Here is a 17,104-nt window from a genome sequence, read left to right on the forward strand (position 1 = left end):
AAACGAGAAACACTTATGAACCACATCAACAAACGAAAACTACTAAACATCAGATTCCGGACTTAGGACAGGTACAAACGATTGAACGGGGTTAAACGTTTAAATGGTACCAAACCTTCAAACTTATCTGAAATAATAGTGAAACTTCACAACATAGAAAGAAACACTATAAAATGTCAATTGAAAAGGCTTAAATATCAATTGTTAATGTCTGTGTCATTTTGGTCTCTTGTGGACAGTTGTCTCATTGGCAATCATACCACATCTTCTTTTTTATATTAACTCAATCAAAAGACATATTAACACATTTGAACATACACTGAACGTATAAATATGATCTATGATACAATTTAAATACAAAATCAATAAAATAAGGGATGAATAATTAGAGTAAAAGTATTTTACACTGTGAAATGTAAAACAATTTCATAAAAAACAACAGTAAACTTTAACCAAAATTCGCCATTTGCAATAATATTATACACATGTAATTGAAAATAATTTTGTTTTTAGGTATACTGTTTGAAAGGAGAAATGAAGTATTTTTACAAAATAAATAGTTTTGAAAAAGAAGTGAAAATTTAAAGTAATATCAAACACTTATCAAAGCTGGTATACAGACTAGATATAACCCTGAATAAATAAACATTAAATAACAAAAAAGCATTAATAGATAAAAATGAACGTGGGTGTGGTTTATACATCCCGTTAGAAAAGAATACAAATTTAGTTATGTTTTAATTTGCTGACGACAAAATCGATATAGTATTGTTTATATAAAGAGTTCATTTTGATCGAATGAACAAATATACGTTGACAACCATCTGTGAAATGCCAAAATAACTTGTTCAACTGAAATATTTACAAGTATAAGCAGATACATTTTTCTATTTGGGTTAATCTTCAAATTAGCAGTTTGACGTAGACATTATATGTTCAATTCAATTCAGTTTTATTTAAATTCGATATTTAATAAACTATATAAAAACAAGCTTTGGTGAGTAATTCAAATTGACTAAATTTCAAAATGTGTACAAACATTCCCAAGGTCGCTTTTTTTAAGACTAAATCCATTGGATGTTGGATGTGTACTGATTGATAATTAAGTCTTAGATCAATGATGTTTTTATTAGTTGTTATTGACTTTGAACTACCTGTCAGTAACTGTGAGTACTCTCAGATCTATAATAAGTGTCTTTCTGTTGATAGATGTACAAGTACCCGGCCACGTCCAGTCTGTGTTTTGTAAGATGTATATCTATTTGTATCTACCTGATGAGATAAGCTTTTTTCAACTGATTGTTGTAGCTTGTTCTTAACTTCTTATATAGTTCTGTTACACCACTGTCACAGGTTAGGGGGATCCCGTTAACATGTTTAACCCCGCAACATTATGTATGTATGTGTCTATCCCAAGTCTGGAGCCTTTAATTCAGTCGTTTGTTGCTGTTTTACATATTTGTTTTTTGTTCATTTTATTGTACATAAATTAGGCCGTTAGTTGTCTCGTTTGAATTGTTTTTACATATTTATTTCGGGACTTTTTATAAGTGAATAAGTGGTATGGGCTTTGCTCGATGTACTGTTACCTATTGTAGTTAATTTTCTGTGTCATTTTGGTCTAATGTGAAGAGTTGTCTCATTTGCATTCATACCAATCAATCTATCCTCGCGAATCGTTTTTAATACCAGATCAGAAAGGATAGAGGAATCCAACTACAAAAGGATAGGTAACGACGACGGGTGAAACTACGTTAAATGAGATAGGTATAATGAGGTGGAGAGTCTAGTAAAATGTTAGAAATAGTAGTCGGAAATCTATTAATACGGATAACAGAATAGGGGAGTAGCATTGCTTGACCTTTCCTATACTAGTATATGTTAAAAATATAATACTCTTCAAATTATTGCTGCTGAATTTGTTGGGAAATCGCTTCTTGATTTAGTTTACACTTCATATTTGAGTAGGTTAGTTACTTTTTGGTCTTTGGACAGGATAGAAGGATGTGGGTGTTAATGAACTGAGTTTTTTCTATGCACTCTAAAAAAAATATGAGTTGCAACATCATGTACAGACGGTATTATGCTGATTTCGAACTTGTTCAAAAGTAAAAAATTACATCGGCAAATTTTTCTTAGTGTGATATCTAACTGTGAGACTTTGTAATACAAAACGGGCAATTTAAATCATACATCAGTCAAAAAAAAAAATGAATAATGCGTTCAAATGTAAAAATAGCGAAAATTAAAAATCCCGATTTTTCAAAACATGATTATATACAACCTGCACAAAACCAACTAATGCTCTTAAATATGTCAGACTAGCCAGAAACGGAAGCAATTAGTATCTTGACTCAACAACCCTCTATTACTGTCACTCATCTAGGTCTGGATTTATTTAAAACAATATAAATGTGCTTCCATCTGGGAATCATTTGTCATTTATATTTTAAAAAATAGATTCAAGTGAGGATTATGGTGTTTGTAAAGTGTATGATACTGATGACAACCTTCCAGAAATCGTTGATGGACACAGACAATGTATAAAATCTGAGATGAGCACCTTCTGTATTGAATGGACCTGTCCAGACCCCGAATGTGACAATCCTACAAAACCAGAGACAGGATGCCCCTTCTGTCAAGGTATGTATAGAAAATCATAATGTATCATATATGCATGCAAAAATAATGTTTCGACAGTACTAGAGACATGTGTTCTAAAAAACTAGGTTAACATAATTTACCCAAAAAAAATCATTTCTTTCAGCTCAATGCTTATGCGATTATTCTTCCGTATACAAGAAAGAATATGACAATTGTCATATAAAAATCCGACACATATGTCTTCCAATCAAACGACGACGCCGCTGTAGACTATGTATTTAATGCTTTATAAACACAAAGGAAGAAGAGCTTCATAACCCAATTTTGTGTACAAATTCCTTATGATTTGAAATATTTAATTAGCATTTTCCCCGTGCTCTAAAGGTTAACAATGATAGCTGGTCTGTTAAATATTGGGAAGGCGTATATGTCCATCAGACAGAGTTTAACTGACTTTTACAGCATTTCATAATTATTGATCAACATAAACATTTGTGAATAAATAGGTTGTATATACATTTTTGTTAAGGGGCCAGCTGAAGTTCGTCTCCGGTGCGGGAGTTTCTAGCTGTATTGAAGACCCATCGTTGGCCTTCGGCTGATTTTTGCTCTTTGTTCTGGTTGTTGTCTCTTTGACACATTCCCAATTTCTATTTTCAATTTTATTATAACAGTTGTTATAAGTGTTATAATCTTTTTGTGGTATATAGAAGGATTGCAAGGTGAAGATGTCGGTCTGTCAAGATTGTAATGACCTTCATTTCATTGTATGGTTCATTGAACAACAGAGCGTTAAGCACTATTTACTACAAGTATATTTGGTCTAAAAGACTATAGATTCATTGGTGTGTCCACATTACCGTCTAATAGGTTATATGTCAACTATATTCGAAATTAAAGGCATCGTATGATGTATTATAGTTCTGTCTGGCGCTGATCACCTGACCTCACCTCATTTTTAGATACTACATTGTACATATATGTTGTCATATGTGATAATTATCTTTTGTTTTAACTTTTCGCTTCATATATATAAGTTATGGTAAAAGTGTTAGTGCTTATCATATGTTTCCTTTTTTAGGAGACTGCAGTTATGGCGGTAAAATATACAAAGAGAGAGAATCCTTCCCATGTGTGGACAACGTCAATACCTGTCACTGTCTGGCAGGGGGTGTTATTGGATCATCATTAATTGCAGTTAATCCAGAATATATGTGTACCGCAAAGTTAGATAAATTATCATAAGTTTTATTGAACTTTTCTTGTTTATTTCACAGAAAAATACAAATGATAATGGCATCACATCACGCAGCATTTTTTGTTGCTATTGATATAATCACGCAGCATTTTTTGTTGCTATTGATATAACCGAAAAGTAATGAATAGAGTATGATCTAACTCCCTTTGCAATATTGAACCCAGTTCTGATATTAGTTTAAAGTCCTTTATAGTCATAAAGCCCTTCATACGTTTCGGATCTTATAGAATGGCTAAATATTTTGGCTCTAAGATGTGTCTGATGAAAGTAAATCACGACGCATAACATTTATTAAGTATTATTTTCATTTTATAAAGGAATATTTTGCCTGTTTCATACAGTTTCACCATTTATTAATTGCTATTAATAATTTTAATTTTGAAATTATAAATTTCCCCCACCTTAGTAGCAATATACAAACTTGACCTGCATATGGGATATATATTTCCCAACTTATTCGATATTCAAGAGCTTGCAGCTCCTACTCAGACTTTGTAAAACGTCACCAGTGTCTGAGTAGAAAGTTGATGAACCAGGAGTATGTCAAAGAACGTCTCGTCCTTTTTCAAACAGTTTCACCATTTATTAATTGCTATTAATAATTTTAATTTTGAAATTATAAATTTCCCCCACCTTAGTAGCAATATACAAACTTCACCTGCATATGGGATATATATTTCCCAACTTATTCGATATTCAAGAGCTTGCAGCTCCTACTCAGACTTTGTAAAACGTCATCAGTGTCTGAGTAGAAAGTTGATGAACCAGGAGTATGTCAAAGAACGTCTCGTCCTTTTTCTAAAAAAGTTCATCGGAAGGTACCTTGTTGATAAATATTCCGTATTAACTTAACAAATAATACATGATGGTCTTGATGGATAGATTCTGCGTACTGATGTTGTTTATCATCTTAACAACGTGTTATATTGTTCTTTCATTTGTCTTTGTTCTATTATTAAAATTACTTTTACTGTTGGGTTGTTTTATGTGATATCCATTTAACGTGGCTCGGTACTTGTACATCCCGTCAATGTGTTTGTATTATCTTTCATTTTTTGCTGGTGTGTTTTGTATATGCGACTTTTTGTGTTTCTTTGGTTCTTATAACGTGACTCTGTACTTTATCTGTGATATTGTTCTATTATATGTCATAATATATTTCTATTATGAATTAGAAAATACGTTGTACCACAAAAGTCTAAATTATTCAATCGCGTAGTGGAATGAAATATTTGTAAATTCTATATAACTTTTGGACTATTTTAAATCTCGGTCTATTTCTGAAATTAATTCTTACATACTTTTGATTTTTTAACCCTGTATGCTAACATTGCCCATGTGAAATTTTAAAATTGTTTGTATATACATCGAACAACAAAAATATGTGACGTATAAAATTCTCTGACGTTAGATACGCGAATCAATGAATGTGTTTGTAGATAGATGTTTTTGTGTTCTGTTACAGTGTTCCTTTTAAAATTGTTACACGATGATGACTGCTGTACCCATATTTTGACTATTTTATTTATTATGTCTGTTTAGTTCACGCATCATTGTAAATATAACGGAATTTGACGAGACTGTCATCAAAGGGAGAGGTTTAGCGGTATAAAACTAGGTTTAATCCACCATTTTCTACATTTGAAAATGCCTGTACCAAGTCAGGAATATGACAGTTCTTGTCCATTCGTTTTTGATGTGTTTTATCATTTGATTTTGCCATGTGATTATGGACTATCCGATTAGATTTTCCTCTGTGTTCAGTATTTTTGTGATTTTACTTTTTAAATGTTTCATGATTTTGAAACTTACAATACACAATTTCGAAATGCTTAACTTCAATTCATCATTATGCTTTGACACTCGCTTCTGAACTTTGTTATTTCTGGAGTTATCGTCATGATCATATCGAAAGCTAGATGTTTAAAAAAAACTGTGATAAGAAAAGTTTACATGCAATTTTTGTTAAGAGTACTAGTTTTAGTAGTTTTGTCTGTAACATTGACATACATATATATATGTAAATATCAAAAAAATCTTAAGCTTTACAATGCGAATTTCTTTCGAATCAAACGGATAATTGCCATATACTCAGAATGATAGATTGAGAATAATAGGACAACTTTACATATTTATTCAAACAATAAAAACTTGTACAACTATTTAATTTGACATTAAATAGCCATGCACTCGAGGCAACATTTGTTCTTGACGGGTTGTAATTGTGTTCCAGGAGGACATTCTATGTATGGACAATCTACCGTGTTGCACCCTGCTCTTGTTGGACGGTCCCTTGGGTCTCCGCCTTCATAGCACCAACAAAAATAACATGGATCAAACCACATCTCTCTTCCAAACTGGATATATTTATATTCTCCGTTAAACTTTGTCCAGCAATATTCAATGACAGGTTCAGCATGTATTACATATGTTGTGATCGTTATAACTAACAAATGTAGCAGTTTCATATTCCTTGAAGATAAAAAAAAAAAAAAATATGCATAAGGCAGATGCTTCTGATAAAGATTTGCATATGAAAATACTGTGTGATTCTATAAGAGATTCCTGTTACAAAAAATTGTCTTAATTTTTAATGATGAAATCATTTAATGTTTCCATATTTTTTATTCTAACTTCTTTAAGGAATGACTGTAATATTTTTTCTGTCTATGAAGAAATAACATAAAAAAATGTGATGTACACTGAATAACGCGCGTAACGGGTTATTTTAAAGTGTGCACTACATTTGTTATGTTATTTCGAATAGACAGAAAAAATGTTACAGTTATTTCTTATAATTTAATTCTAAAATCCATTTTAAACCGGAGTAAATCATGAAAAAACGTTGATGACGTCACGGTCACATGACAAAATTATGTCTATGGGCTGAAACAACACGACGTCAGCCAATCAGAAGACGCGTTACATCCAAAATTAAAATTATTTCAAGATATCACTTACAAATTCAATGTCATGAGTATGTCTGAAAATACATGAATTGTCAAAATGCGTATTCAGGACAACACGGCTGGTATCGTTAAATCAAAAAGGGCCAATAGTTTAACCAAAGTTTATGTTATGATACATGTACTTGCCTGCCACTGACACAAACAATGGGAAAACTTCTCAAAATAAATCACATACAACAATTAACAATAAAAAACACCAAATAGATTACCTTAGCTGTATTTGGCACAACTTTTAGGGATTTGGGTCCTCAATGCTCTTCAACTTCGTACTTATTTGGCCTTTTTAACTTTTTTGATTCGAGTGTCACTGATGAGTCTTTTGTAGACGAAACGCGTCTGGCGTTTATACAAAATTTAATCCTGGTATCTATGATGAGTTTATTAATAGTACCAAAGACACTTATATATATATATATATATATAACTCGTCTAAACATCAACCCAACAATGTACTCAGCCATGTATCACCATCATTGATGGCGATCCGATGGGTATATATATATATATATATATATATATATATACATGTATCTAATAGTAAATGTTACCATTAATGATCTTTTATAAATTGGGATTGAATAAGTTGCCGAAACAATCATTTAACACTGTTTTTATTTTTTTTTTTAATCTTGCGACCAACCATTTATAATGTTCTTTTGTCAGATACCTGGTAGATAACCATAAAATTATCAAACTTACCGACCACAATTCATAAAAATAGAAAGTTTTAATGGACAAATGGTTGCCAACAAAACGGTAGTGTCAATTTCCCCTGTATTGGTTCCAGTCACAGGAGTAAAAGTTACTGGAAATTGAATATCAAACAATCTTTTTGATATACTTTAGACAATAGTTCTTCAAACATTGTTTCACTATTTTAGATTTTCTTATGATATAAAAATGCTATTCAGCGCTACATGTTGCTATTGACAATTTGCCAAATCTACCAAAATTGTTGTATTTGTGTATTTAAGGGCATTTATAATTTTGTAATTTATTTAGAATTAAGTAATGTTGTTATTATTAGCACTATTAAAAACACACAATGGGTTGTGAAACCATGAATTCAGTTAAAATTGAAAGAAGTGTTAAAAATAGCACTAGTGTAAAGTAACTTCAGGGAAAATTAGTCGTCAACCTTCCGATAAAATTAAAAACCAAAGAAAAGGGAAGACTCACTGGATCAACTAGAAGCACATCAGAAAATACTCCCCCCCACCCAAAAAAAAAAAAACAACAAAAAAAAAAAAACAAAAACAGACTTTAGATAAATTGCAAATTACCGACAGCTAGTTCAAAGTCAATTTTGATTAAAATCTAAAACGGTTTAGAGTTGGGTTTTTTTAAATACTACAAGAAAACTTTACGGCTCATTGAAATATGTTTTGGAATTTCACTTTATATTTTTTTTTCAAATAAAAAAGTTGATGACGTACACATTGTTCATGAATGTGCATTTCAGCTTAGCATGACATGCACAGAATTAGAGTAACGAAATAGGAATGAACATTTGCAGCTGTTTCATAAAAAAAGGGGATATTCGTCTTGTCACTAATAAAAGCAACAGTAGTATAACGCTGTTCCGAAAGTCATAAATCGATTGAGAGAAACCAAATCCGGGTTACAAACTAAAACTGAGGGAAACACATCAACTATAAGAGGAATACAACGAAACAACAGAACCACTTAAGTGCAACAAAAAATCAAAACTACAATGGAACACACACAGAAACGAACTATAAGATAACAATTGCCATTTTCCTGACTTTGTACAGGACATTTTAAGAAAAAAAAAAAAAAAACGGTTGGTTGAACCTGGTTTTGTTGCTAGCCAAACCTTTTATGGCAATGTTAAATACCGGTATAACACTAAAATGGCAACATTACATGACAGGACTACAATACAAATAAATGGATAACGTTAGGACAGATAAATACCCAATTTAACAATACAATTGAACACTACGACATGCTAATGTCATTCATCAAGCCAGCACCGTGCGGCCAAACTTTATGTTCACAATGAGGGCTCTAACAATAGATTTGATCTCTGCACAAATCGAAAGTTGTTGAATTCGTGCACGAAAATTGTATACGTATTTGTCCATGATTGTGTTAAAATATGTATGATGAATAAAAAATTTCAAATCATACCTTGAATTGAATCACACAGGTTTTTCCAAATTTGATGATATCAAAAGAAATAAAAGATTTAGTAGAAGTTATGACTATCAAATATACATATAATTACATATCTATAGACACAATTATTAGTGATAACGAATGACATTTAATTGTAGTCATATAGGATGAAGTTACTCATGTATAATTAACTGACTTTTTGTACTGCTTGTATGATTAAATGTCAAGTTACTTAATATTTCTGATATTTTCATATTTCAACATAACCGCTAAATGTCCCAATTAAATATTACAAAGTGTTTTAAAATGGATTTTTACGCACTTTTACGTTTCACTAAATGGGATACATTTTTGTGTCATGACGAACCATACACTAAAAAAATAAAGATAATACATGATACACCAAATATTGTGTTTCACAAATATCGTTGAAATCAATAAACTGAATCATTCCGTGTCTAAAGATAAATAAGTTTGACACTAGAGACCCCAACAGTGCAAATATTAATACACGTATTTGCCTTGAAATAGGGTGTTATTCCTTATAAATTCAAGTACATGTTAGTACAACAGTCATCTTCATATATAACTTACAAAATAAAATGAATGATGCGTTTCCTTGTGTAAAAAAATACTGGATTAAACCTTGTTTTATAGCTAGCTTAATCTCATACTTGTATGACAGTTGCTTAACATTAATATTGACAACAATGCATGAACATAACAAACAGACATAAAAGGTAAACATGTTAAAATTACGGGTACAACATTCAGGATTGTGTTATGATATTTTAATTCCTGTAAAAACAAACAAATGTGTGAATTAAGAAAAAATGGCATATGAACAAAACACATAGGTAAATACGAAAGAAGAGCAACCAAAAATGACCATAAAAAATTTACACAATGGCGGACTGTAGAAGTAATGAACCACGCCAAAAAGATAATATCAAAAATAGACTAAACAGCAAAGGGTACAAATTTTAAAAGACAAATAAAAGAACACTGTAACACCTAATCAAGATGATAAACAACGTCAGTACCTAAAATCTATACTTCAAGCCCATCGTGCATCATTTGTTAAGTGATACGGAATACTTATCAACAAGGTCTTGGTATTTTCCGACGAAGTTTTTTACAAAGAACGAGACATTCTTTGACACAACCTTGGTTCAACAACATTCTGCTCAGACACTAATGACGTTTTATAGAGTTTGAGTATCAGCAGTAACCACCTTAGGAAGAATATCTGTTAAGGTGTCTTTAATTGTTAAAAATATATACAAGTATCAACACACTTATATTGAAGATTGTTTCGCTATTCCAAGCATTGACTGTCCCTCTGGTATCTTTCGTCCCTCTTTTCCAAACATGAATACTCATTGACTAATTTTGTGTCTGATAGAGGAAGTTATCAAACAAGAATTAACTGATAAACAGACATATTTCATGTATCATGACGGTTGACCGTTACAGAAACATTACAGATAATATATTAGTCAACAAAAGAAACGATACACGACTTTGGAATGAAATTGATCAAAAAGTGTTTAATATTAAACAAAATGAGATGCACTATTTTGAAAACTTTTCATTTGCCATGTATGTGCATATGATTATGAAAATCAAAACCTGTCGGAAAGAAACTAAATTCCGCGTAAATGATCACAGGATTCAAATTATTTTTGCGGAAATTTGGATTAAAATCTCCACACAATTTTCAAAGTACTAAGAAAAAATTCAAATTTGTTCAATATTCAATATGCTAATCAAGTTATGCTCATGTTGTAAATTACGGGTTGAAATATTGTTTTTTATTATTATTATTTTTTTAAAAGTGTTTTATTGAAATCTCAAAAAAGAAAAAAAAAAGAAAAATGTGTTTACTTCTCAAATCAATGCTTTAGATATGAAAACACGACACTGTAAATTAGGAACCTTTTGAGATTAGTTTTAAGTTTGATACCGTGTATTTGAATTTTACTTTACATATACTGTATGTGGTAAATGAAAGGATAATGTATACATTTTACCGATTTCTTAATATGGGACAGAATTTCGCTTTACAAATAACGAAGAAATTGTATGATTTAAAAAAAAACAAATTGACGGGAAACATTGTCTTTACATTTAAATGAGAGGTTGGCATCATGGTCCGAGACCACAATTGTCGTCCCTTGATTTTCGTTGTTCACGAATATAGTCCCTAGTGTTAACAGTGGGTTACTTGCCAATAATTTTTATACCTCTTCCAAATTTATTTCTCCATGTTTAATGCCTCAAATTGTAAGTAGGGGGTGAAATTACACTGTAAAAAAATTTGGGTCCAGAATTTTACAGAAAAGTAGTGATTTGGTCCAGCTGAAAAAGGTTAAAAATTAGCACTTCGGAAGCTGTCAAAAGATTTCAAGACACCCTAAACACAAAATTGTCCATATTTTGAGTTAGAGGCGATGAAGTTTTCTATAATTTTGATATAATTTGTCCCAAAAGTAGTACAACACACTGTAAAAATTTCATTGAGAAAGCGCAGGTGGGAATTTTTTAATTTTCATTTATGTTCTAAAAGAAATGCACTACGAATTAATTGTGTTCTCGGACCTCATTAGTTGTTTTTAAAATTGTCGTTTTTTTGTAAATTTTGTCAAAAAATAAAATCGACCAATAGCGTAATGGAAGCAAAACAATGTTTTTTTTTGGAAACGGATTTATATTTCCAAGTGATGAAGTTAAAGTATGTCCTTCGTACGTTTGACGGATGTCATCACTAGTTGGTTCATCGTTATGGAATATCAGTGTCACAGATGATAACGAATATGTTCCTAATGTCGTAACTACAATCACATACCATTTTCCCAATTGTGACCTACCGAATTAAACTTATTACCGGGTTCGTAATAACATGAGCAACAAGACGGGGATACACATGAAGCAGGATCTGCTTACCCTTCCTGTGTACCTGAGATCATACCCAGTTTTTGTGGTGTTCGTGTTGCTCCGTCTTTAGTGTTCTATATTGTTTGTTTAGTGGTCTTATTTTTTATTAGACATGGCGTTGTCTGTTTATTTTCGACACATGAGTTTTAATGTCCCTATGGTATCTTTAGCCCCTCTTTTGCCTTTTTTTTTTGTCTTCGTAAAGTGAGACTATGTTTTTTAACCAAGTAATCTATGTATTTGTAAATCTTGGATGTGTACTCTTTCATATTACAAGTAAAATAGAAAGAAAGAAAGTGAAACATTTTACTTGCCAACTCATATATACACATGAAAAAAAGTATTGCAACACCTTGATTTTTAAAAAAATCAGCCTCTTATTTTGGATAGGCTATGATAAAATATTTGCAAAATAATATTGAGACATACTTAATGATAACGTTGGCATTAAAACGAATAAAAAAATGTATGAAAAAAAATGTTTTATCTAACCACAATTTTGATAACAAAATGAAGTATTTTTTGTACAACTGTGACAACTTATACTGTAGTCGATCTTTACAATGTCAGTCATTCCAAAATTAATCTTAAGATGATTGTTGGCATCATGGTTGATCGTTATACGCCAAAGAATTAGAACTTGGCGCAGCCTCCATTCAAACGGATAACCGCCTCTTAACGTCTTCTGATTCCTGCCACCACTCGACTAATTTGTTGCTGAGGTAACCGCAACCATTCCTGATGTTTATTTCATGACGTGTTTGAACTGGGAGTGTCCTTTCGCGCACTTAACACCAAATAGGGTCCCATATATGCTCGATATGGTTCAAATCCGGGCTATGATCGGGCCAAGGAAGATAAACCGAATTCCATTGGAACAATGGATCTTCCTCCAAGATGCTAATTTCCAACTTTGTCGAGCTCTGCACTACATTGGACACGAGCCACTGTATGTCTGTTCGAAAGCAAAGGTCTCCGAAATGGTCTTATGTCACGATGACCAGAAGCGATGAATCGATCTCGAACTGTTCTTGTTTAAAGTCTCCTGTATGTCAACCGCTCTCTTTTTATAATTGTATTGCTTATAATGGGTTCCTTCTGACCAATTTCAACCTTCAGTATGCTTGATTTTCCCTAACAGATGTAATAGGGGTTCTTCTTGATCTCGGAAGGTCTTTAACGTCGTTTGTTGCCTGATTTTTATTCTCAAAACGACTTATAGTGGAATGGTGATGACCAACAATACGTGCAATTGTCACAGCGACATACCTGCTTCTCTCATGCTAATAATCTGCCCTCTTGCTGCAGTTAAGAGTTGTGGAGGACCCATTACAAGGTGTCAATCACATAACTTTATAAACTTGGTTATTTATAGTGTTGAAAACAATGACGATAAAAACATCTGTTTTATTGTGTAAGGGTACAGTAGCTGCATGTGCAGATAAGAACTTATCGAGTCGATATTTATTGATTAAACTCAGGTGAGATTTAAGTAATGTTTAACTAGTTCTATTTCAACAAATTATATCCCAAAAAACTAAAGAGCGTTTTTTTAACTTGAATTTCAATTCGGTGTTGCAATACTTTTTTCCATGTGTATAGTTGTATAGAGGCTAACTGTTATATGATATCAATGCTATAAAATCACTGATCAGTTGGAAGACAAGAAGGACAACAGTGTCCGTCCAGATATGTCAGTTTGAGACCGTAATCACAACTCCATGAATGACAGTCTACAGTATTACACCCGGCTTCTTCGGTATCTTCATAGCACCAACAAAAAAGGCAAGGGTTCAGCCAAACTGTATCGCCATAATTAATTTCTACTTCTTTGTTCTCAAATGTAGTTTTACATGTACCTCCGTCTGAACTTACAAGATTCAAATAAGTTGAGATAACAACAAGAGCAAACAAAATATTCCTCAAAGCCATTTCTGAAAAATAAAAACCTTGAAGCCAATCATTTTAAAAGTAACCAACACAAAATGATCTGCAAAAAACATTCCCAAAAAGAATTAGTAAATAATATTCGTATCAAATCCTTTCAAAAAATAAAAACAAAATGTACAGTAGTTCCTGAACAAAAAATCCTAAAGACCAAATAATCTTCTGAGCTATTCCTAAAAATAAAAAATAAGCAAATAATCTTCAAAATAATTCATTGAAAAACTAAAAAAAAAAAAAAAAAAATATTTATAGCAATTCATAACAAGAATTCACACGTTGAAGTGACTCTCCTATTTTACTTATCGTTGAATATATGTTGAAAGTTTGTAACATGAGGGATTTACTAAAAGTATCGCTTAAACTTAACATTATCAATGTTTTGTGATAATGAGGTCATGGTCAAATGAACCAGGCCAGACAAATGTACACCTTACAACCATACAATACACCAATTATAGTTGAACTGTTGCTTAAAGTATCTAACAGACTGAAGAAAAAATTTAGGAAAACTTATCATTGACCAAGGTCAGATAATACCTGTCAAATAGACATGTACAAAATGTAATTGTCCCGTACACCAAAAGAAGCTGACCTATTGCTATTAGTATTCGAAAACCAACCACAACACAAAAAATGAACATGGACCAACGAACCATGAAAATGAGGTCAGGAACAGATGATACCGGCAAGACCAACATGTACACCTTACGATAATTCCATACACTAAATATAGTTGACATATTTTGCTTATAGTACTTACAAAACAGACCAAACACAAAAAACGTAACATTGACCAATGAACCATGAAATTGAGGTCAAGGTCAGATGAAACCTGCCAGACTGACATGTACCCTAACAATAATTCCATACTGCATATAAAGTTGTCTTACTGCTCATAGTACTTGAGAAAAATACTGAACTCCGAGGAGAATTCAAAATAGAAGGTCCCTAATCAAATGGCAAAATCAAAAGCTCAAACACATCAAACGAATGGATAACAACTTCCATATTTCTGACTTGGTACAGGCATTTTTTATGTAGAAAATGTTGGATTAAACCTGGTTTTAAAGCTAGTTAAACCTCTCACTTCTATATAACTTTAACCTGGATCCCTGATTCACGAAATGAGGTCGAATTCATGTGAACTCTTTCTGACGAACGTGTAGACGTTCCATTGGACCCATATGCCAAATATATTTCGCCAACTACTCATAAAAAGTGAGATATTCGCATGACAAAATGAACCTTTTTTTTTAAACACTCGCTGACCCATGAAAATGAGGTCAAAGACAATGAATATATGACAGACCAAAACTTAGTAACATAAGGTATTGGTTTAGAAGTATAAAGCATCCAGGTCTTTTTACTATCTGAATTATAAAGCTTTACACACATAGTTTACGCCACAGCCACCGAATATTAACATTTATGTCTCGCACTACAGGCGAGACAAAAAAAAAGAATTTTCTAAACAAAAGCAAAATAATCTTCAGAGCCATTCCAAAGAAAAAAAGCAACAATCTTCTTCAAAGAAATTCCCCCAAAATACAAAAAAAAAATCTCTAAAGCAATTTAAAAAAAAACAACAAAAAAAAAAAAACAAGCAAAATAGTCATCAGAGCAATTCATAATATTTTTTTTTAAAGTAAATTATTCTTCAGAGCAATTCATAATATTTTTTTTTAAAGTAAATTATTCTTCAGAGCAATTCATAATATTTTTTTTAAAGTAAATTATTCTTCAGAGCATTTTATAAAAAACCAAAAGCCAAATAATCTTCAGAGCTAACATTAAAAAAAGTCAAATTAGTCTGCAAAACATAACATCAACAATACTCTTCCTTGAAATACAAAATCAAAATAATCTTCAGAAAAAAATTTAAAACACAAAACAATATAATCCTAAGAGGCATTCCTTTAAAAAAAAGTATAAAAAAATCTACAGAGACAATTCTAAAACACAAAAACAGAGTAATCGTCAGAGGAATAAAAAAAAATATTAATAATTCTTGAAAAACTTAAACGAACTTATTGATCTTCAAATCATATTTCTTATTTCTAATAGCATCTAAAAAGAAGAACAATTAATAATGTGCATACAATATAGAAAACTTACCAGACAGAAAGCATTGATTGTAAACACGTAACTGGCACAAATAGTATTATACAAATAGTATTATACAGAAGTGTTATCAGTTAAGTTTGCTTGAACCTCTTCCGTCCAACGGAAGTACTTGGTTTATCTGTCAGTGTACAGCATCATAAAAATTGTTGTATGTAACTTTTGTAGTAAAACAACCCACCTTAACCATTCAAAAAATAACAAAAAGAAAATCACGTGGGTTAAGTGAAATTTTAGAGATTTTTGGAACTTGCGGCATACGCACGCTGACTGTTCAGATATCAAGAGATATATTTTGTCAGTAGGAAAGATTCTCATGTAAAGGTACAGAGAAATATTATTACGTAACAGAGGAAGTTCTCATTTTTGAACCTGAATTGTACCATACGCTGAGGGACTTTACTTGCTATTACGATTAAAACCATGTCAACGTAATAGTTTGTTTTTCTGCCATGAAAGATCTCACTTTCACATTTGGCGTCGTCGACAGGATGGCAGAAGTCCCTCAGCAGAAAGATCAACATGTATGGTACAGTTCCAGAAAGGAAGAATAGATACCACACAAAGAAGATCGAAGAGGTAGTGTAGTGTAGTGTACCAAGAAGAAGACTGTTAATCGTATATGAAAATTGATAATAAGTTTTAATATTGTGAAAAATGATGAGTATTTTTGTATTTTAACTTTTTATTGAAAGTGTAAAGCTCAAACTGTTGTTGTTTGATTGGTTTAAATTTGGTATGTTATAAAACAATATATAAAAATATACGGTTGAAAGGTTCATAAAGGAAAAATATTTTATTTTCTTAAAATTTTAATATTTTAAAGTAAAGTAGGATAATAATTTAATTTCAATATGAGTGAGGAAGAAGCAGTGACCCAATTGCGTGAGGAAGTTGAGAGGTTAGCTGTCATTGTGAAAGAACAGGAAGAGAAGATGAAGAAGCAAGATACTGTTTCCTATGCACCTGACTCCGTAAAACCGGTTGTAATGATGAATCCGAGACGGGTTAACCGATTTAGGGATAGGCCGACGTCATCATCAGATCATTCAATTACAGAATGGGTGTCTGATGTTCGAACACAAGCGGCGTACCGAAAACTGAGTAAGACAGACTTTGCAGTATT

At 31.8% G+C, this 17,104-nt stretch overlaps 2 long non-coding RNA genes across 2 annotated transcripts; both read right to left on the reverse strand.

Moving 5' to 3' along the window:
- Window positions 1-5,981: 5,981 nt before the first annotated feature.
- LOC143064875 (uncharacterized) lies at window positions 5,982-9,112 on the reverse strand. Its single transcript, XR_012975340.1, has 2 exons — window positions 8,986-9,112; window positions 5,982-6,334 (listed from the first exon to the last, which is right to left on the reverse strand). It is a non-coding gene; the product is annotated as an uncharacterized LOC143064875 (long non-coding RNA).
- Window positions 9,113-12,377: 3,265 nt separating this feature from the next.
- LOC143064876 (uncharacterized) lies at window positions 12,378-16,144 on the reverse strand. Its single transcript, XR_012975341.1, has 2 exons — window positions 15,973-16,144; window positions 12,378-13,844 (listed from the first exon to the last, which is right to left on the reverse strand). It is a non-coding gene; the product is annotated as an uncharacterized LOC143064876 (long non-coding RNA).
- Between the last annotated feature and the right edge of the window lie 960 nt (window positions 16,145-17,104).

The sequence above is a fragment of the Mytilus galloprovincialis genome, chromosome 2 (assembly GCF_965363235.1).
Source record: "Mytilus galloprovincialis chromosome 2, xbMytGall1.hap1.1, whole genome shotgun sequence".
In the NCBI taxonomy this organism is placed as follows: domain Eukaryota; kingdom Metazoa; phylum Mollusca; class Bivalvia; order Mytilida; family Mytilidae; genus Mytilus; species Mytilus galloprovincialis.